Here is a 19,605-nt window from a genome sequence, read left to right as displayed (position 1 = left end):
TTTAAGAACGTCAGCAGCGTTGAAAACGTGGCTGGAACTGCATTGAATTGAAAGCAAATCTGCAAAGGCTATTATTTGCTAGCGATGGAGATCCTTATTAGATGAACACCGCGTGTGCTGTCTACTGTTTAACAGGTAATAACTTGGGCTACATTCGATTACAGTACACGATACCACTGTGACATTAGTTTGTTGTACGTGTGTGGCTTATAACAGAGGGGAGTCAAGTGAGTAACCCCAGAGTGCAGTCTGGACGATGGGGCGGGGCGACACTTCGAGGCGGAGCGACACGTGTCGCCCCGCCCATATTTGTTTCCCCGCCTTTGACATTTTGCTCCGAGCCAGCAGGGGGCAGTTTGCGTTGAAATAAACAGAACGCTGGCAACTGCAGCAGCAGAGTAATGACGCTATTCCACTTTGATTGCATGAGGTGAGTAAAAGTGGTTGTGTAATCTTATAATATTCAATGCGATGTTCGATCATTTATTTATCCATGGTACGTTCAATTTGAATAATTCTTGTTAATAATTGTTATAAATTGCTCATTTTATTGTTCTTTGTGGATTGTAACAGTACACTCTGAACATCATGGCTTTAGTTCTTAGGTTTGATTTTACAGAGGTATGCCATTACATTTGTCAAGTTATTTGAACAGACATGCATGATTATTGTGTGTATATTATTATTATTATTTTTCAGGATGACATGATCAGGAGGTGGTGGTGTTCTGTTCTCCTGGACAGCTTCACTCCGCAAATGTATGTAGCTGTTTGAATGTTGCTACATGAAACATTACTCTGTACTGTATCTAGCAATATACCTACCTCTTGACATTTGTTCTTTTAGAGCTCAACCACTGAGGGGAGGAACTTCACCATTCAAAAGACAGTGTCTTCAGGCAGAGTCCAGCAAAGCAGGTTATTTGTGCACATACATTCATTAAGAACTAATCATTACATGTGTGTACATGCATAGGTATTTTAGTTATTACAGCTACATAGTCGTTCAGATATGAAATTGGGGTTATGTACAAGTACTATATTGGTCAACACCGTGGATCATTTCATATATAGCTATCAGTTAACATCAGCATCAAAGACATTTAAAAACATTTCATCTTAATTCATTTTCAGACAGCAGCGAGTGTTTTAAACAACTTCTGTTTGCGATCTAATGTGGATTTTGTTCACCATATAAGACAGAAATATTTATATTCAATGTAAAAGATCTTCATGTGGATCATGCATACAAATATATACAAATATCTCACTGGATTATTACAATTAATGGCAAAATGAATGTGTGGAAATGTAAACTAATTTATCCTACTGACACACTACAGCAAAAGATATAAATAATTGGCTTAAAACTATTTTTTTCAATGTGAAAATACTAACATGCCTAATACTTCTGCACAGTACTGTATATATTAACATTTTATTAGTGGTATTATAAAAGAATGAGTATGCAGTTGTGACAACAATCTATAGAGTTTGTTTAAAGCAAGGTTGTCTGTAGTCAGTGTTTATATAATGTTTAATAACTTTTATATACTTGTATAAATAAACCTATGTATGTTTTTGTTTCAAAAGCTTCCCCTGGAAATCCTCAGGGAAGTTATTTTGTCAGCGGGTGACTCTGCATATTTGACACTTTCTCTGGTTTGCAGATGGTTTAGGGATATGGTCACTCAAGAAGTTTTCCGGAAAGCGGCACACTTTGCCTGGCTAGACAGTAAGATTTCCCCCTGTTTAATGCTCATTCTCCAATTGAACTTTGTAGTACGAGGCTGTTAAACTTTTATTATTATTATTATTATTATTATTATTATTATTATTATCTTTCCTGTATTTTGTCTTTACACTATAAGTTGTGGCCAACTGGAAGAATTGTCCTCCTGTCTACCAGAATGAGTTCAGATGAATGTACAGCATCAGGGAATGCTTGCAGTGCAGAGCCCTTTTCAAGTTTAACCCACCAGGGTACAGGGAAGAGGCCGGCGTGGTGATCTTCTGGGCTTTTGTTTACACAGGATTTTTTTCCAAGGACTGTTTTTTTTTTTTTTTTTTGCGGCATGAAACACCTTTGTGTGTTCATTGAAGGGAAATAGAGAATGAACTGAGATCAACTGGTTTAATGTATTAATTGATGTCATTTAAAGTTAAACTTTGCAGTGTATAATGTTTTAATAAAAAAGCCATGGAAAACACATGCATGACAACAGGTTTCAGTCATTTACATCAGTCTATGATCCTTTAAGGTTTCTCATATTTGATGGTAACATCATTTGCTATGCACTGCTCATAATGAATTCTTAGTTTAGTTGTGACAATTCTGTGTAATTTTTCAATTAACAATGATTTTGATAAACAATGAAGTGTTTAAAGGGGTGATTAAATGTATTATGTTTTTATATAGAAGCGGGTAACTAAATAAATTCAGGATTAATGAGGTTTTCAGTAGTGCAGTTCAGAAAACATATAACAGAAAGTGAGAGTGTTTTTGGGCAAGTTCTTTAGAACCTGTATAGTTCCTTCCTTGCAAAAAGTAACCATGGATTTATTGTAGTAAAAATATTTGTTGGCATATTAATTACCATGTGCTGTAATTATAAAAACACCATAGTTTAACTATAGTTTTTGTAGCAGAACCATGGTAAATTTTCGTAGGAGCTGAGGGAATCTTCAGTATATTATTGGTGACGTTCAGAGACTAGTGACAATTTGTTACACACACACACATACATACATACATACATATATATATATATATATATATATATATATGTGTGTGTGTGTATATATATCATTTGAATATATAAATCAAGGTACTCCATGACTATACATAACCATACTTCGCATTATATTGCCGTGTCAGACTCATTTTCAAAAACTAGCGAGTAATGCTGAGGTAGAGTCTACAGCCGTTGAGGGAGTAATTGTAAATTAGACCATTTATTTCTGTTCTGTTCGTCGTAATCCAAAACTCTTTGTATTTATACGGGATGTTGTGGAAACGCAACAATAAATGCAAAAACAGAACATTTATATTCGCTTTTTAATTTATATTAAAAGTTTATTCATCTGAGTGTCTACTTCCGCATTCCAATCCTGCTCACAGCGTCATAATTCTCTATACCAATAAGCTGTAAAATCGTCACTCATCTGTACACCAATAAGCTCATCTTAATCATAAACCAATAACCGCCTAGGTGGGCGGGGCGACACGTGTCGCTCCGCCCCAACGCGTCGCCCCGCCCCATCGTCCAGACTGCACTCTGGGCTACTACAGTCAAGTAGAATGCAGCTTCCAAAAGACAAAAAATAGCCGATTAAGATTTTATTAATTTTAATACAATCACACCGGTGCGAATACGTTCAGCAAGTCCAGCTGCTAAATTCATATCTGTGATTGCTTACTGGCGCTGAGCCAGAGATAGATGTGTTTATACATCACTGCGCATTATAACCAATCACACATGATTCTTTGGGGCTTATTAAAGCATTGGCCAATCAGAGGTGTTCAGATGAGTCATCGCTGAAATGCCGGTGCTTCCTTCACTCGCTCCTGACTGAATACCTCTTTCTTGCGAATTCTCTCGTCAGAAACAACAAAGTGCAGATGTGTGTATGTACGAATCTGTAAATAAGATATTGATTTCACAGTGTTAACAGTTTCAGTGATTTTAATGGGAGTTTCTGAGAGTGATTGAAATCTTGACTGTCAGTGAAAATGATCTTTAATAATGTAATGTTATTTGCTCTCTTTCTGAACAATGAAAGATTAGTAGCAATATTTATATCACATTAACTTTTAATGTTAAATTCACATTTAATATAAAGTCAGTCGCATTAAAAATATGTTATGGCATGACACCAATATCTGTTACTTAAGTAAACACACAGGGTTTTATAATAAATTACATAAATTGGAGTAAAGGCTGATGAAATATATAAATTTATACACACACGCACACATACATTACATACATTTTATCTATATATCTCAATAAAAATAGGCTCAGTATATATGACCCAAAGTAACTATTAACTAACTACTTGAGAAGATTTTTTATCTGATACTCTTTTACTCTTACTCAAGTAACTATTCAAGACTAGTACTTTTACTTTTACTTGAGTACAGTTTTTGGGTACTCTACCCACCTCTGCTACACACACATCATGCATCAAATCCTGCCTAAAACCCCTGCCTCCCTTAAAACGTAATCAATATTCTACTCTGTGCCGTTTGCCAACAACTTATTGTTTTGAGGTCTCGCGTGGTTCTGTGTGATTTGGACAACTTCAAGTTATGCCTCCTACTTCAAGTTACGCCCCCGTCTTGAAGTCTGCAGACGTACACGCTTGGCCGCCCCTGGTTATAACGGCCCACATATTAAAAATGGATCGGGTTTAAATCGGGCTCGGGCTCATGATTACAGTGAACGTGTCGGCCCGGGCCGGACTCGTACACAACGTGCTCGGGTAGGGTCGGGCTTGATTAGTAGGGCCCGATTTAAGCTCTAATGTATCGCTCACTAGGAGTCGCTAAATGAACAGCTGCTGCATGCAGTTTTTTTGTTTGTTTGTTTGTTTCAACAGAGGATCAGTTGCCCTATAGGTTAAAATTCCCAAACTGTTTACTTAAATATTAAATTAATAAATGACATCAAAACGGGCGGATGCGTTATGATGTGGTGGGCTGCTGTGGGCCAGAAAGTCTAGGGCCACTTTTTGGTCCCAGTCCGCCCCTGCCTGAGCCCATGTTGTGATTTCCATTACAGTAGCATTCCTGTATGTGATGCAGTGCTGTCTAAGGGCCCGAAGATCACGGGCATCCAGAATGGTTTTCTGGCCTTGACCCTTACGCACAGAGATTGTTCCAGATTCTCTAAATCTTTGGAAGATATTATGCACTGTAGATGATGATAACTTCAATCTCTTTTCAATGTTTCTCTGAGAAACTTCTTTCTGATATTGCACCACTATCTTTCACAGCAGCATTGGGGGAATTGGTGATCCTCTGCCCATCTTGACTTCTGAGAGACACTGCCACTCTGAGAGGCTTTTTTTATACCCAATCATGTTGCCTGTTGACAGGGCCGGCTTTGCCTGGGGCGCCATCTGCTGGACGAGGCGCAAAATTGCAGAATTAAAAAAAAAAGTTAATTAAATGTATGTATCATATTATGAAAGCTGCGCACAAGCTGTACACTTTTACTGTGCACTGTCCACACACTGCTTGTATTTTTCCATTTCTTTTACTAGATTTACAATCCTAAAAAATCTAGAGTCACTCTGACAGGCAGCTGTCAAACTCAGCTGCTCAGCAACATCTGACAGCTGGTTTTAGCGCTTTAAATGATGGGGGATTGCTTTTAAAGAGTTGTTGTGTGAACATTTAACATAAAAAATGAATATCTATTGTATCTTTTATAATATCTATTATAATATCATTCTCTCAGCCACATTAGGGGAACGTTATAGGAACATCACTGAGGCCTGAGATAGTGTATTATTGTTGTTATTATTATTATTTTATCAAACTTTCTTGTAATGTGACATAATAACAAATCTAGAACATTTTACCTGCAAAATTTTAGGGATGTTTTGAGGATGTTGTTGAGGTACCCGGTTATACAACATTGTCAATAATACATCTTCATCGTCTTCATATTCTAATTTGTTGAGATCGCGAATTGGTGGGTTTTTGTTAAATGTGAGCCAAAATCATCAAAATTAAAAGAACCACAGACTTAAACTACTTCAGTCTGTGTACAACAAATTAATTTTAATACACAAGTTTCACAATTTGTGTTGAATTACTAAAATAAATGAACTTTTCCTCGACATTCTAATTTATTGAGAAGCACCTGCATATTGGTTGTTCATAGGGGTGGGCGATATGGAAATATATATATATATATATATATATATATATATATATATATATATATATATATATATATATATTTTGAAATATCACGATTTTATCACAATTCTTTGTCATGTTGGTTTTACTATTTTGCAAGTTCTTTGAAAATCACATCTAAACAAATTTCCCTATATAAAGACAAATCCTTTCAAGGTAACAGAAAAAAAAGAATGGCAGATATTTAGGCCAAGGAGGGTGAGGATAATTTTTTTTATTTTTTAATAACAAGGATAAAAGAATGACAAAGATATAAATTACAACTACACATGGCATACAAATAAAATGAAGTGCTTTATTTTCAGGTGCAATAGGTGCATTTAGCAGGACCATTCAAGAAATTAAATGAACAAATATAAAAATAAAATACTATATGAACCGATTCCTAAAGCAACTGTATTCAATTTCTCTAGTCAAGAGCAGTGAGTGATTTTTTTTTCTCTTTGTGTTTTGTTTTATTTGATTGTTTTATTTGACAGGCTGTAGCGCATGCCCTTTGGGTGTATGCGGCGCTTTAGAAAAAAGCACAGGTCAGACCAGCACGCGAATGAAATATTTAAAAGAACATGCTTAGCACATGAGTAACTTTACTGCTGAGTTAACACTGCTGTGAATGCATGTCATTGTACAGCCTATATGACGGAGGCTCCAGAACTGCAGCTGATAGAATGTGCACTGTAGCAAGATACTACGATATTTCTTCAAAAGCAGATCATGGAGAAATTTTTATCGTCCATGATCTAAAATTGTCATATCGCACACTCCTAGTTGTTTATTAGTATTTTAAGGGATACTCCATCCTAAAATGAAATTTTTGTAATTAATCACTTACCCCATGTCCAAACCCGTAAAAGCTCCAGTTGTCTTAAGAACACAATTTAAGATATTTTGGATGAAAACCTGGAGGCTTGAGACTGTCCCATAGACTGCCAAGTAAATAACCGTGTCAAGGTCCATAAAAGTTATGAAATGTGTCTTCAGAATACTCCATCTGCCATCAGACGTGCAATCTGAGTTATATGAAGCGACAAGAATACTTTTTGTAAGCGAAGAAAACAAAAATGACTTTTTTCAGCAGTTCCTTCAATCGTCAATCTGTCAATCGTCTCCTCTGTGTCACTAAAGATCACTGTATGCTCTTTTGTGTCCTCTGAGCCACAAGTATGCGCTGTTTCTACTTGTATTTAGCTTCACCCAAAAATGAAAATTAATTACTCATTCTAATTTTGTTCCAAACCCATAACTTCATTCATCTTCAGAACACATGCGGAGGCAAAGAATTGTTGAAGAAAGTGAAGAAAGCTTATTTTTTTTGTGCACAAAAAGTATTCTCTTAGCTTTGTAAATTTATGATTGAACCTGGACCATTTTAACAATGTCCTTACTATGTTTGTGTGCCTTGACCGTGGTGGTAGTACCGTTGCTGTCTATGGAGTGTCACCGAGTTCTGGGATTTCATTGGTGGCCGTGGGTTAAAATGAATCTTTTGATTTTACTTTTTTTTTTTTTTTTTTTTTTTTCTGCTTGTGCTGCCTGACTGTTTCATGAACTGTTTCATGAAGAGACTTTCATGGAGAAATGAAATCTGTAACGCCACTCATAAAGAAATTCACAGAAACATAGAAACATACTGAGGTAAAAATTAAATATGTTTAGTTTATTTCTAACATGATGCATTTAAGTAACATACAATGACAAGATAGCTATTTTGCTGAATATTTCTACGAGTGCAAATACTACCTTGATTTTAGTTCAACAAACAAGATAATTTTAGACACAATATTGACTGTTTTGTTCTGTTTCACCAATGAAAATAGTTCCAAAGGAAGATGACAGCAGAAGTATTTCTCATTACTGTGTTTTGAACTAACCAATCAGTGAATTCCCATCTTCTACTGGTGGTTTAATGTATTTTAAAAATTATTTTTCCTCCGCATATCTTTTTAAAAAAATTTTTTTATAGGCCTATTAAAAATGTATTGCAGTTGTAATTTGGCACTGTAAATTTAATTTGATTGGTAACAGCCCTATGGTGCATTTTTATTTCTTTCTCTTTTTTTTGTTAACTAATAATTTGACTTTAAAGACGATGCATACATTTTAATAAGATTAAAAAAATATTGGCCTTTATTAAAGTAAATAAAATCCTGGAGTAAATATATTTAAAAAAAAAAAAAGTGTCAAGTTGTTTTATTCATGTATAATTGATTACGTAGATGTGTTTTAAATTTATTGAAGCAGTATATATACTCATAAGGTGTCATATGCATACTTTCAATAAATTAGTCTTTTCATAGTTTGTGAAGACTAATTAGGCTGGGTAGTTCAGAAAGTTTTCTATATTGTTTGTGATCTTAAGATGTAATTATTATTTGTATTCTTTCTGTTTACACTGTTGTATGCTCCTCTGTTATAGGCCATGAGGAAAAACTCTATCATGCACACAGTGAATAGAGCTCAGTGCTGCTAACTGGGAATATAGCTGGAAAACTGGAGGAGGAGAACATTTGAACATACAGACAACTGTATTATTGTTCTGCAAGAACCACAACAAGCAAAGACGATGGGGCACTCTGAGCCAACAACAGTCAGACGCTTAATTATATATTGCATTTTACTGAGTTCTACAACATGTGATGCTGAGTTAGATTTAGATTTTTTTTTCAGTTTAATAAAATAATATGTTTTAAGAACGTAATAGCTAAGAATTTAAGAATTTTGAGTGTTTTTTAAAGAATATTAGGGAATTATGTTCTAACAATGTTATCACTAAACATTTCTAGAATGTTTTTAAAGAATGTAAAACTATCTTTTGAGAGAATGTTCTGGGAACAAAAACAAAACTACCCGCTAAAACATTGTAAGAGTTTTACAGCATACTTTTAAACAATGTGGTCACTAAACAATTTTAGAATTATTTTAGAGAATGTTATATCTTATAGGAAAATGTTCTGGGAACAAAAATAAAACTACCTGCTAAAACATTGTAAGAGTTTTACAGCATACTTTTAAACAATGTGGTCACTAAACAATTTTAGAATTATTTTAGAGAATGTTATATCTTATAGGAAAATGTTCTGGGAACAAAAATAAAACTACCTGCTAAAAACTTTATAAGAATGTTACAGCATACTGTTTTCCCAATGGTATCACTAAACATTTTTAGAATGTTTTTAGAGAATGTTATCCTAACTTTTGAGTGAACGTTCTGGGAACCAAAATAAGACTACCCGCTAAAAACTTTGTAAGAATGTTAGGAAATGATGTTCTAACAATGTTATCACTAAACATTTTCAGAATGTTTTTAGAGAATGTTATCCTAACTTTTAAGAGAACATTCTGGGAACTTAAATAAAACTACCCGCTAAAAACTTTGCTAGAACAATGCATGGTAATGTTCTTTTTTAGAACAAAAAATTTCTAGCTGGGTGTCTACACGGAAACTGATAACTGACACTGATAAACTGATAAAAAGGCAGTACTGGAAAGCGTTGATTTCATAATTTATGGGAAGCTTATCTGATGATGTTAGGGGTCAGATGATCACTTCGAGATTAGAGACACATATCTTTAACAAAGCATTCAAATTATGCAACTCACAGACTTACGTATACTGCAGTTATATCTGATTTCGAGTTGAACAAATTGTGTTTGCTTGGTTGGAACAGCATCTACGCTAATCATATTTCCATTTGTTTCTTCCCCTTTTCCAGCGACGAGAGGATACAATAGCTGTTTTAAAGTAAACTCACTCTAAAAAGATAAACGCACAGATGCAAATGCACGCAACTTCCATTTCTCTTTCTTTCTCTCGCTCTCTTTCTCTCTCGAATAGGCAATATATATATATATATATATATATATATATATATATATATATATATATATATTTTTGAGATTTCTAATTATTGGGGGGGATTAGCCCCCATCAATGTCTACGGCAGTTATCGCCCTGATCAGACATATGCTGTGGCACTATCATGCAGTCTGTAATGATATGACGTTAGCAAATATTAGCGATTTCTTCCTAACATTTCTTTGAGTAACATGACCGTTAATATGAACTCACAATTGAATTTAACATAAAACAAATGATTAATTTTTCATTAAAATCTTTCTTTATGCCAAAAAGCTTACATTTATGTGTCTTTTTGTTCGCTGTAGCAGCCATGTTTCCGAGATAATTCATACCCCTTTGTTTTGAAGTGTGGTCCCGAAAAATCTTCATTTGAAGGGCTATCTGGCCCTTGCCCTTACCCCTACCCCTCCAACCAAAAGAGAATCGAGACAAAGGGGAAGGGCTAAGGGGTAGAATTGGGATTGGGCCTTAGTCTGGATCCAGCTCTTACAAAGACCTAATGACCGAACACCTGAGAAGAGATGATGCAAACCTCTCAGAGGACCTCAGATGATGCAAAGTGTTCATCGTCTGTTTGATTAAGTCATTAACTGAATTTTACAGTACATTTCTGGCATATGTTCATTAATTTGACATAGTCACCACTAGGGGTGTGCGATATGACATGACAAAGAATTGTGATAAAATCGTAAATCATGATATTTCTAAATAAACACGGGACACAATTTAAGATATTTTGGATGAAAACCAGAAGGCTTGTGACTGTCCCATAGACTGCCAAGTTATTTACATGGTCAAGCTCCAGAAAGTAAGGAAACACACAACGACAATACTTTTTGTATGCAAAGAAATCAAAAATAACAACTTTATTCAAATCCAAAAGACTACAGCATGCATATAATTCATTCCAGAAAAAAAAATCTGTTGGGTGCTTTTTTTTTTTCTTGGGGGTGCTGAAGCACCTGCTAGCCCCTCCCTAGTGCCACCCATGTGTATGTATATGTATGTAGGTGATGCAGCCTTGCCATTAACTTCAGTACAAATCTGAATTATTTAGTTTTTCCCTTCCATCAGATCAGAAGTCTGGAATGTAGATGAAAATGAATTCTTCTCATAAACTGCCTCAAGATTATCCCCGGAGATAAGTCAAAAGCAAGATTTCAGTTGTGATTTCTGGCATGCTTATGATTCACAGATGCAAATACAACCTTGTTGCCTGTATAACCCGCAGACTACGGCAAAAGCTGAAGAAGTAGCTTGTCAGAGAAGCATCAGTCGTGACAGCGGTAAATAAACATAAAAGAACAGATAATTTATTTATAGGGGTCATATGATGCAATAATTTTTTTTTCTTTCTCTTTGGAGTGTAACAAGCTCTTGGTGCATAAAGAAGATCTGTAAAGTTTCAAGACTAAAGTCTCAGATCCAAAGAGATATTCTTTATAAAAGTTAAGAATCGTCCACACCCCCCTAAAATGGCTCATTCTAACACGCCCCCAAATCTACATCCCTATGTGGGAAGATTTGCATAACGTGCCCCAGATGTTCACGCAAAGAAAAAGGCGTACCTTTTATTGTCGTTGCAGTATTGTTGTTGCCGCCACTGCCATGTCGTCTAGACGCTGTGTGTTTCACTGTGAAAGCGTAACTACTTTGTTTGGCCTTCCAAAAGAGGACGATATCTGCTTCGTTATGCTTGGAGCTGATCGGCTTTCACTGTGGACGAAGCGGAGTCCAGCCCTGGGGTCGCCACATGTGGTTGCTGCAAGCTCCTTCCTCCTTCTCAAGCCCACCTGCCTCTGCTAACTCAAGCCGGCCTTTGCTCACTCTAGACCTACGCACAAGCTAGGCTAGTTTTTGACGCAGAAGTATAAATCAGCCTTTTATGGCTTTATTTTTACTGACAAATGTCAAGAGCGCATTACTGTAGTGCGAAAACATTAATACAGTGCGCGAGCGCAAATCTCTCCGCTCACGTGCAAATTTTCTTTGCTAAAATTCACAAATCTTTTGATGATATCGCTTCAATGATATTTCATTGAAAATAATAATAATAATTATATATATATATATATATGTGTGTGTATGTGTGTGTGTGCATGTGTTTATTTATTTATTATTAACAAAATATTTTAGTTTGTCTTGTATATTTTTTTCATTCGATCACATAACATTTAAACCTGTCATATGGTCATGTTACAACGTGCCCCTCAGATGTTAAAATGTCTATGGGGCATGTTGTCACATTTCACTTCCATTTTTTTGAGGGTAAATAAAAAAAAGTGTAATTTTGTGCTCTCCCACTATAAAGCAGGCTCTACACTGGAAGCGTTGCGCAGGTCAAACGAGTTGAGTTTCTCATATGTTTCTCATATGCAACAGAAATGGCGGCTTTTATGTATTGAACAAACGGTGGTCGTGCCAATGTGACCGCTCACAAAATGTAGTCGGTAGCAGGCTGGAGACCTGAAATTAATAGTATAAATATAACCGAAACAGGTTATTATTATTTTTAATATGAACAGTGTTTGGAATAATGGCGTTTAAAGGAACAGCGTTAGGTAACGACGTTATTTTTTCAGTAACGGGGTAATCTAACTAATTACTTTTTTCGTCGTTACAACGCCGTTAACATTACTGAACGTTAAATGTGGTGCGTTACTATGCATTGATTTAATATGCAATCCGAACGCACTCCTGGCTCACACAGCGAGTGAGCAGGTGGGTTAATAACGAGATAAGCGATTATGATTGGCTAAGGCAGAGTCATGTGTTTCTTGGTAGCCAATCAGAGCCAGTATTTATATACACATGCGCCAGCGGCGCCAAACACACACAGTCACACACACGCAACAGCTACACAGAGATTTGAATTTCGCAGCAGCAGCAGAAATGGCGAGTCAGGAGCAATCCGATGAAAAGTTGGCATTTTCAAGGTGGAGATATAAGCACTACTTCAAATTCATTGTAGTCAAAGGCAAGAACGTGCAATTAATGTGTACATGTAATGTGTGACACACGCATCTACAAAGCTAGTGGCCAAAAACACTTTTCTTACAAAGAGTGCAGGATAGAACTCTTGCTGTCTGTTGACGTGCAATAAATCTTGAAAGTTATTTACGAACACCTGTCTGTTCTACTTATTTCAACTGACTACAGAAAACTGCTAAAAAAAAAACAAATTTTTTTTTTACATTAACGCAAATAGTTACTTTCCCTGGTAATGAGTTACTTTTATTATAGAGTAATTCAGTTACTAACTCAGTTACTTTTTGGAACAAGTAGTGAGTAACTATAACTAATTACTTTTTTAAAGTAACGTTTAAGTTTAAACGTTTATTATTTATGAATAATAAAATAAATATAAGGAAAACTTGCCCACTTGATTTTGTAATATTCTTTAATTTCTATTAAAGGCAGGTCCATGTGGAGATGGCGAGTCAGCGCCGGCTTTTGGCAACCTCATCTTTGCACACGACACTGACTCAGAAAGCACTAGTTTATTAATAAATAATTAAAATGTCTTTCCCCTGACAAGGTCAGAATCCCTTTGCTGGTGCTTTCAGGCAATTGCTTTATGCGCGAGCTTGAGCGCGGAATGCCTAGCCCTATATATTAAAGTATGGGTAATATATGATCAGTGTTGGGAAGGTTACTTTGGAAATGTAATAGGTTACAGATTACAAGTTACACTGTTTAAAATGTAATAGTAGTGTAACTTTTTCAATTACTTTATTAAAGTAATGTAACTAATTACTTTTGAGTACTTTTTGATTACTTTTCTAAATTTTTGAAAATTAAAGAATAATAAATAAAAGCATATACATCAACTTAAATACAGTTATCTAATAAGCATGTGACGTATTCTGTGTACTAAACTCCTCAAACATTGGTGTTTTTTTTAAACTGCTGTCTCTTTGTATATGATGATAGTTTTCTCAAAATAAGTAAAATGCACATTAAAGGCAGGGTAGGTAAAAAAATGTATAAAAAACTTTTTTTCCAAATTTGTTTAAACTTTATTTATATATCAATACATAATTAAAATGTAAGTACTCTGAAAAAGAAAGTATAAAAATCGAGTGTCTGTAGACCTCTCACGACTGTTTTAAAGACAGCTCATTATTTCCATTCACTCCACCCCCTCCCTTCTGGGCTCCTTCCAAAGCCTCTACTACGGCTCGCTAAGTAATGTTATGTTAGCTATATTACGCTGCTACGTTTGCTAATGACACATGCTTCATGAAAAAATAAACAAAAAAAAGCCATCAAGGAGTCACTTTTCAGCCCCTTGAGTTCCCTCAGTTCTCGCCATCGCTGGAAAGCCACGCCGATATTAACTTGCGTTTTATTTCTTTGTTTATCTAAATACTTTTTGTTCATTGCCTTTTCTTGTACTGTTACTGTCTTCATTTTTTTGCCTGGTTTGCCTTCACTAACTGCATAGGCCGGTACTGTGAATTTTGCTTGCTGTTTCTCTGCCACTGTTTTGGTATTCCTAGGATCCGTGCCTGTTGAATTCCTCAAATCAAAAGTGCGCGCGCAAGTGGGCAGGTCATGTGTGGCAAAAGGGTGGTTTCCATGGTTGCGAGAGAGTGACAGTCGCCTAAGCCAATCTTATGTTTCTTCCCGAATGGAAATAATGAGCTGTGTTTAATACAAATTAAACAGTCTAGAGTCACTCGATTTTTATACTCTTTTTATCAGAGTACTTACATTTTAATTATGCATTGATATATATAGAAAGTTTAAACAAATTTGGAAGAAAGTTGTATATAAATTTTTTACCTACCCTGCCTTTAAGTGACACAAAGCAGTTCTAGAAATTATGTTTATGTGCTCGTGTACTCCTATATTGAGGCGGCAAAGGTTGAAAACACTGCAAGCTTCAGTAGGCCTATGTGCAGTAAATGAAACCATGTCTTTGCCATTAATTTACAGGAGGGGCGGACTGGGAAAAAAATTCAGACTGGAAAATTCAAACTCATACAAACAAATTCATGGACAAAACTATTTTTTTGTATGGACCTGACATAAAAAAGGTTTAAATCTTTAATTTGGGGACATGCAAAATAATTAAAAGTTCTCTCCTGAACTGCACCTTCACTTTCATTTTTCTCTTCAGTCTCTTTATTTTGCCCTGTTATCCATCTCTCTCGTGACTTTAATACTCAAGATTGAACAAAACTATACTTTACAATACAATACTCTACAATACTACAATATCTTTAGAGAAAAATCCTAATACTCTACACAAGTCATGTTTTTCCCTTACAAAAATTAACCTTGCTTTTATTAGCCTATATAAAAGTAAAATAACCTTGTTTTGTTTTTGTTTTTTTGCAAATGGATTTGTATTTATTTTTAAATAAATACATTTGTAAAATAATTTTACATTTTTGGTTGCCACATTTAAACATATATTAACCATTTTCTCTGGATTTATAGTTATATATTAAAATGTAAATTTTCGTAAGGGTTGTGTCGTAGCTCCCCCTAAACCTATAAAAAAAAAATCGGAATTTTTTTCAGATAAATTCCTACTGTAACATTACAACTGATAATAATGATGTCCTTTATATAGTATTTTGAGTGATGACTGGTGAGCATTGTGCTGCTGCTTGATTAAATAAAAAAAAAACAAAGACAAAAAAGCATCTTTACAGATGAAACTGACCTAAAACCCTGAACAGTAGTTCTGCTTCTCTGCTCCAGCAGTTCGTTCTCTCTCTCTCTCTCTCTCTCTCTCTCTCTCCCTCCCTCCCTCCCTCCCTCTCTCTCTCTCTCTCTCTCTCTCTCTCTCTCTCTCTCTCTCTCTCTCTCTCTCTCTCTCTGAGTCTGATCCAAACCGTTTGGCGGAGGCGCGGAGAGCGCGCGAGTCATGACTAACACTTCATGACTTATTAGAGATTTAATTATCAAATGGCGGATTCGCAAATGATCGCTTTAGTACATTCGGCAGGCAATTATACAATAATGATATTAAATAGTGGGGCAAAATCGGCTGCCAGGCCACCGGGAATTGTCCCGGTTCTCCCGGTGTCCAGTCCGCGCCTGATTTCCACAGACAGGCAGAATGTGCATATAGGCTATTGCATTTTTGGGGCTTAATATTCACAGACACTAGTCCATGTTATGTTTTGATTCAAGTGTACTGACCTACTTTTGATTTAGTCATCCAAAATGTGGCATATTCCGTCCGCGTTAGGCATTCCATTTTTCCGTCCGCGTTAGGCATTTCATCCCGGGAATTATTAGGGCGGTATGTCTCAGAATAGTCAGTGCAATTTGGGAAAGAAATCAGTTAAATCTGTATGTGGATGTGTGTAAATATTCAAATGTAATCCCCTTTGTAATCGTTAAAAATTTCATAAGTAACTGTAATTTAATTACTCATTTTTTCGTAGTAACTGTAACTAATTACAGTTACAATAATTTTGTAATTAAATTACGTAACGCCGTTACATGTAACTAGTTACTCCCCAACACTGTATATGATTATATTAATCAATTTAATATAACGTGCGACTAGTTGACTTGATCAATCTTTAGTTGGGGGCAGGCCTACTTTCATTTTCAAAATAAAATGCCATAATGACATTATGAAAAGTGCGACAGCTGCAAATCACATCATTATTGCACTGCAAGAGTTATACATGCCTAAAGATTCAAATGTATTTTTTATCACCCTAATCCAGTACAGGGTTAGATCAGTCAGGCCACGGAGGCAGGCTGCGACCAGCTGATGCGGTCAGCTGTCATCGCTCCAATCACTACCATTCTCCAATTAGACACAGGACATATATACATGGCACTACTGCTCGGTAAGTATGCTCAAATGGCAAGCAACCCTCCCTCCCTCCCCATTATAAGCATTGGCATATTACCGTGCACCTTCTGGTTGTAATCTCTTTGTTTCAGATCACTAAGGCTTTCAGGTCCCGGTTTGCATGGACCTAACTGAGGTCCACTGAGAGACACTCATCCTCATAACCAAGCTACTGTCACGTACGTTGATACAAGAAACGAGGGAGAGATCCAAATGCAGGTACGAGGTTTATTGAGGGGCAATCCAAAAGGGGTAAACAGTCCAGGCAGGGTCAAAACCAGAATATCCAATAACATAACAAGAATAGACAGAGCAGACTCAGGGAAATATCACACAAACGACAAGGACTCCGTGACAAAGACTCAGACAGACCGGGTATAAATACACAGAAGGATAATGGGAAACAGGAGACAGGTGGGGAACAATCAATTACTCAACAGGAGGAAGGTGACCAAATAAGGGAACAGGAAGGGGTAAGGTGACAGACACCGTGAGAAAGGAGGACACCTAGTGGACACCCAGGGAACACAACCCAGACACTGTGACAGAACCCCCCCTCTACGGAGCGGCTCCCAGACGCTCCACGATAGACAAAACAGAAACCAGGAGGGAGGTGGACAGGCGGAGGCTCAGGGGGAGGGACGGAGGGTCAGAAAAGAAAAACAAGGGGAACAGGCACCAGAATGTAACACAAAACAGGGAGACCAGGAGGGAGGAGGACCAGAGGAGGTTCAGGGGGAGGGACGGAGGGCCAGACTAACAGAAAGGAACAGGGACAGAAATAAACACAAAAACAAAAGGAAAAAAAAACATGAAGCCCCCCAGAAGACAACCACACCCTTGTGGTCAACGCCAGAGTCCTCCAGGGCGGAGCGGAAGACCACCACAACCGGGTAGTCAGGGCAAGCGCCCCCCAGGGCGGAGCAGAAGACCACCATGTCCGCGTGGTCAGAGCGGAAGTCCCCCAGGGCGGAGCAGAGGACCACCACGTCCTCGTGGTCGACGCCAGAGTCCCCCAGGGCGGAGCAGATGACCACCACGTCTTCGTGGTCGATGTCGGAGTCCAACAAGGCGGAGCAGAAGGCCACCCAGTGACTTGACCTGACTCAGAAAGGTCCACGATGACTAGCCTTGTCTCTGGAAAGTCCATGGAACCTAGCCCTGGCTCTGGAAGGTCATCAGTGACTGGCCCTGACTCTGGACGGTCATCGGTGACTGGCCCTGACTCTGGAGGGTCATCGGTGACTGGCCCTGACTCTGGAGGGTCCACAAGCACCTGACTAGCCTCTGGAAGGTCAACCGGAACCTCACTCGACTCTGAAAATTCACCTGACTCGACTCTGGAGGGTCCACTGGAACCTGACTCGACTCTGGAGAGTCCTCTGGGACCTGACTTGACACTGGAGGGTTCACTGGAACCTGACTCGACTCTGGAGAGTCCACTGGGACCTGACTCGACTCTGGAGGGTCCACTGGAACCTGACTCGACTCTGGAGAGTCCTCTGGGACCTGACTTGACACTGGAGGGTTCACTGGAACCTGACTCGACTCTGGAGAGTCCACTGGGACCTGACTCGACTCTGGAGAGTCTACTGGGACCTGACTCGACTCTGGAAGGTCAACAGGAACTAGCCCTGACTTTGGATGGTCGACGGTGACTAACCCTGACTCAGGAGGGTCCATGAACACCTGACTCGACTCTGGAGAGTCAATGGGCACCTGACTTGAATTTGGACTGCCTGTGGAGACGTGAGACGCCTCGACTTCGGGCACCGCCTCTGGAACGACCTCGGGAGCGGTCTCGGGCACTACATCGGGAGCGGCCTCGGGCACCGCATCGGCCTCGGGAACGACCTCGGCCTCCGGAACAGCATAGGGCACCGCCTCGGCATCGGTCACCGCCTCGGCCTCCGGAACAACATCGGTCACCACCACGGCCTCTGGAACAGAATCGGTCACCGCCACGGCCTCCGGAACAGCATCGGTCACCGCCTCGGCATCGGTCACCGCCTCGGCATCGGGCACCGCCTCGGCAACGGGCACCGCCTCGGTCTCCGGAACAGCATCGGGCACCGCCTCGGCCTCCGGAACAGCATCGGGCACCGCCTCGGCCTCCGGAACAGCATCGGGCACCGCCTCGGCATCGGTCACTGCCTCGGCCTCCGGAACAGCATCGGTCACCGCCTCGGCCTCCGGAACAGCATCGGGCAACGCCTCGGCCTCCGGAACAGCATCGGGCACCGCCTCGGACTCGACCAGGCGGGTTCCCTCAAATTGAATGCTTCTCTCCCGCTCGGTGGCTGGGGAAGAAGCGTAAATCGACATACCGCTGGATCTCAAGGGGACGGAGTCCTTCTGTCACGTACGTTGATACAAGAAACGAGGGAGAGATCCAAATGCAGGTACGAGGTTTATTGAGGGGCAATCCAAAAGGGGTAAACAGTCCAGGCAGGGTCAAAACCAGAATATCCAATAACATAACAAGAATAGACAGAGCAGACTCAGGGAAGTATCACACAAACGACAAGGACTCAGTAACAAAAACTCAGACAGACCGGGTATAAATACACAGAAGGATAATGGGAAACAGGAGACAGGTGGGGAACAATCAATTACTCAACAGGAGGAAGGTGACCAAATAAGGGAACAGGAAGGGGTAAGGTGACAGACACCGTGAGAAAGGAGGACACCTAGTGGACACCCAGGGAACACAACCAAGACACTGTGACAGCTACAGGATAGACGTGCCAATGTCACATCTACACGATTGCCACTTTTTGCTTTTAAAAGACTTTTATTAAATGTCTTAATTGTCATGTATTTCCAAGCTGATGGATCCCGGGGGTTAATGTTTAAGCTCTTGTATGTTCAATTAATTTGGGAGCAAGAACCCCCATAAGGAACGATCCCGCCAAAGATAAATTGTGTTCAATAAACTCAAGTAACTTGCCAAAGTGGTCCTGTCTGAAATTAGATTTTGAAGAAT

At 38.6% G+C, this 19,605-nt stretch overlaps 1 long non-coding RNA gene across 1 annotated transcript; it reads left to right on the top strand.

Annotated features, from left to right (window-relative positions):
• Positions 1–572: 572 nt before the first annotated feature.
• On the top strand, positions 573–2,169 carry LOC132133546 (uncharacterized). Its single transcript, XR_009429169.1, has 4 exons — positions 573–758; positions 847–917; positions 1,593–1,734; positions 1,871–2,169. It is a non-coding gene; the product is annotated as an uncharacterized LOC132133546 (long non-coding RNA).
• Positions 2,170–19,605: the final 17,436 nt, after the last annotated feature.

The sequence above is a fragment of the Carassius carassius genome, chromosome 50 (assembly GCF_963082965.1).
Source record: "Carassius carassius chromosome 50, fCarCar2.1, whole genome shotgun sequence".
Taxonomy (NCBI): Eukaryota; Metazoa; Chordata; class Actinopteri; order Cypriniformes; family Cyprinidae; genus Carassius; species Carassius carassius.
Note: the sequence above shows the minus strand (reverse complement) of the source record. Positions and strands in the feature narration are given on the sequence as shown.